Below are 4,466 nucleotides of genomic sequence, written 5' to 3' on the forward strand. Positions count from 1 at the left end.
TCCGAAAGGAATCACAACCAAAAAGTTTCTTGGACCTAAAATGGGAGAAAGAAGTATTTTCCCTTTGTGAAGGCCTTTTAATTCAAAGGGGAGAAACAGAAGACCATAAAGCCGCTTTGGTAGGCTTTATGTGTACAAATACGGGGTAAATTCTTGTATTATGGAAGATTTCCTTTCTGAAGGAAACTTCGGTTGAAAAATCTTTCAAAGAGGGGATTTTCTTTCTAGGGGCGATATTCTGCTCGTCTCGTCGGCAAAATTAATTTTTGTTCTTCTTGGAAAAGAACCCCTCAACACGCGGCTGTTTCCTTCGTTAATCCTTTGAGAATAGTAATTTACCAGTTGTAAGACTCGTTTGTCTTTAAATAACAGGTATTAATCTTCCAGTCGTAAGACCTAGTTGTCTTATAATGACTGAGAATAAAATAACGTTAACAGTTTAGTACCACCCAATGGAGTTCTAAACAAACGAGAAGAGAAACAAAAGGAGAGAAATTAGGAAAATTAATTTTAACGTCAAGAACCTTTTTTTTTCTTTTCTTTTTTACATGGTGGTCACCACTTATCAAGGCCTGGAAGCCACTCAGGGATAAAGGTTTGACGGAGAATGAAAATAGCCTCCCTCTTCTTGGCCGGCTAGGTTCAAACTGACGAAAACGGGCAAAGGCCCTTTCCTCCTCCTCCTCCTCCTCCTCCAGAGGGTAGGAGTGGAGCCGGCTGCTAGAAAGTGAACTATACTGATGCTGATGATGATGGAAGTGACCTGCCGGTCAAGGAATGCGTTCCTTTACCCAAATACCGAGATGTTGAATGTGTATAAATAAAAAATAAATAAATAAAAATTATTTCTCTATTAAAAATTTCAACAATTCTTAACATAGGGGACGCTGGAAAAAAAAAACTCTAACTCGTTTCCGCGTGATTTGCTTTATGAAAATAAAACTACTTTATCAATTTACATGATTTTAAGAATATGGTATTTTCTTTTTGTCCCGTATACGTACATCATACAGATTTTTCTTTCTTTCTTTCTTTTTTTTTTTAATATAAGGAGAATTCTAGACAAGTGCCCAAATTTTAGATGATCGTCAACAGATGATTTTTTTTTATTTATTTTTTTTTTAATGGCGACAGATAACCCACAAATTACAACACATTTTTAAATTAAAAGTTCATCTTGAACACCTCCAAATAAAATACGGCCTAAAACCAGTTTGAACGGTCGGACATTTTGCAAGTTCGCTAAATCAATATTTAGTATGAACGAAATTCAAATAGAGAGTTAAATCTCAGTTAAATCAGGGGCGATAACTCTGGCTTTTGATTTTTTTTTTTATTATTAATAATTATTAAATAATTCTTTTTGTATTTTATTTAACAGAGAGGAAAAACTGTTCTTTTTCTTCTTTACCCATTTCCGAAAATTTAATTTATAAAAGAATTTTGGACACAACTACACTATAATAGCGAAATTCGAAATGTTTAATATTGAATTTTTTTTTTTTTTTTTACATAGGCATCACCACTAGCAGTGTTAGAACCCGATCTTAAGAATGCGTGAAAAAAAAAATTGAATAATTCGACCTCCTATCTTTACAAGCTTATAACTACTTGAAAAATGTAATTCAAATCCTATTTTTTTTTTCAATTAAAGGAACAAAGACCAAATTTTAAAAAAAAATAACAGGTTTAATAGCAAATTATTCAATATTTGTTTGTTTGTTTTTTTAAGTCGGTTTTCTTTAAAAAAAAAGATTTGAAGAAAATCAACGAAATTTTACTTACTTCGGTAATAAAAAATCGATATAAATTCCAAAAAAATCACTTACCTATGAAAAAAATACTATTGAATGTTTAGTTCCATTCATCATTGTTCAGAATTTATCCATATTTATATTTTAAATTTCATTTACTTTTTAAATAAAATAATTTTTTAAACGACTATTTGAAGAAAAAAAAAGGGCAATTACGCAAGCATTTTTACGTCTTTATCGAAAAACCGGAAGTAGCCGTTTGTCCTTGTTTAGAACTATGGATGGACAGAAGGCAGTAAAAACCAGACGTTCGCTTTAGCCGTCTAGCCTTGTGCCTGATGAAATATGTGTTCCCATAGTTTAAAAATAGTCAGATTTTACTTATAAGTTTTTGCCTTTAAAAAATAAAACAGTCGAGGAATTTTTTTTCTTTTCTCAAAGAAATACATAAATTTTTTATTTATTATATTTTTATTCTTCTTTATCGAGTGAATTTTTTTTAATATCTAAAAAAAGAAAACATTTAATGAAATAGAAAAAATTGTCGTCAGCGTCCATTACTTACTGGACAATACAAGCAGAACATAGGCTTCCAATTAAAAAAAAATCAACATATTTTTTTAAAAAACTTTGGACTTTGCAGATAAATTTCCAAAAAAAAAACACTTTTTCTTTTTAATTTACAATATATTATTTATTGATCTTTTATCTTCAATTTGTGATATATAAAACTGTAGTGAGTAAATTAATTATTAAAATTTTAATAGACATTTCAAAATGGGGGGGTGAATTTAAAAAAAAACGTTTGTCTAAAATATTATATTCGGTTTATTCGAAAGAGCATAAAATTTCATATTGACCCTGAAAATATCGTAAAAATTTAACCAATAGAAAAATTTTGATAGATTTTTAAAGTTTGAAAAAAAATTAACTCGTAAAATTCAATTGATTTCATTACGTAAAAAAAATGGCTGCATGAAGGCGCGCTGGCACTTTGTAAACACTGTTTTTTTTTTAATAAAAAGTAATATTTCTATTATATTTTAAACAACTTTAATAGTTTATTTTGGAAGTATATTCCATAAAGAAAATAAACAAACCCACTTTTAAAAGAGAAATTACGAGTTTTTTTTTTATATTTTATTCGCAGTTTCGTGTTAGGGGTGTCAAAAATTCCCCAAAAATTCTGATACACCTAACAGACTTGAAGACAACCATATTGTAGTCAGCTGGAAAGAAGGAAAACGGAAGACAATTCCATAGGCGTGCAGTTCTAAGAAAGAAGCTTTTCTTATGGAATCTACGTTTATTTCAAGGCAAACCAATAGTCTCTACTTAATTGCAATGTTACAGTAATGAATATATCCAAAAATTACGAAAAATCATTAAAGAAAATATTGGATGAAAATAAAATGTTTGGCTAAAAAAAACACCGGAGAGTCCCAAGGGAAGGTTAATAGCGTGTAACTATTGGCATTTTTTTTAAATACATTGTGCGTTAACAATCATAAATATCAGTTAGTTGCCTTGTTTTTAACATGAATTACTTCCCTTGTTATTACGTCACATGTTCCAAAAAATATGGTGAAGATTTTTTTACGATAAAGATCGAAAACTCGTGTTTTCTAAAATAAATGAGGTAATATTTATGTACTTCTGACATGCCAATTAAGTAGATATTGTTTAGATTGAAATTGACGCAGAAGTCAGTAAATAATTTTTTCTTTATCGAATTTTTAGTTTTTCAAATTTCGCTCTTATAGTGCAGTTGCACCGAATTTCAGCCTTTTTTTTTTTTTTTTTTTTTTTTTTTTTTGATACAAGGGATATGCAGATTGTCATTTCAATTGGAAGATAACGTAAGTCAACTAAAAATAACACATATCTATTAATGTTAACACGATTTTCTAGACGATTGCGTCTGGTTTTGCTACCTCACCACTCGAATTAATGGTAATAGATTTGGGTTGTTCGGAATTTTAACTTATTGTTCTAACTGTATTTTCCTAAAATTGTATGAAAAAATCATTTTTTTTTTTTTTTACAATTATAGTAAAATAGAGTTACCTCCCTTAGAACAATTTATCTACATAGCTGTAAAAGTGAGAATGTGTGTGGGGGGTGCGTGTGAGAGAGGGAGGACACTCCTCAGCCTATATAGTCAACGAATTTTTTATATTCAAACTTGAAATTTAGTATATAGGGCATTCAGATAGGTGGAAAATTTTTTAATCGGTTTTCATCCGGCAAAAAGAGTTGCTAAGGGGTCAACATTTTAAAAAGTTGGTACTTGGGAGTCATTGGATTTTTATATGTCAACCGTTTGTTTTTTTTTTTTTTTTTTTTACTTACAAGAAGTTAAGTGTTTTAAAAAAAACATAATACTCGCATGCACATGTCTCGTTTTTTCCCCCGTTTTTTTTTTGTTTTTTTTTTTTTTACTTCATTTTTTTTTAAAGAAAGATAATATTACATTTAATACCGGGCAACACCAGGTACATTTCCTAGTAGATTAAAATTTTGAATAACCCAAATTAAATTAGAAGCAATTGATATTTATTTTCCATGAAATGTATACTTTATTTTAGTGTTTTATGATCGGTATTTTTCTTCATCTTTTTGGGGTTTTTTTTTATTTATTAAAATAGTGTTTTCATTTTTTGATAAGAAAAATTATTGGGGAATTCCTATTTTAGTCACGTGTATTATTTC

The sequence above is a fragment of the Euprymna scolopes genome, chromosome 35 (assembly GCF_053919585.1).
Source record: "Euprymna scolopes isolate OS-2025 chromosome 35, ASM5391958v1, whole genome shotgun sequence".
NCBI lineage: Eukaryota > Metazoa > Mollusca > Cephalopoda > Sepiida > Sepiolidae > Euprymna > Euprymna scolopes.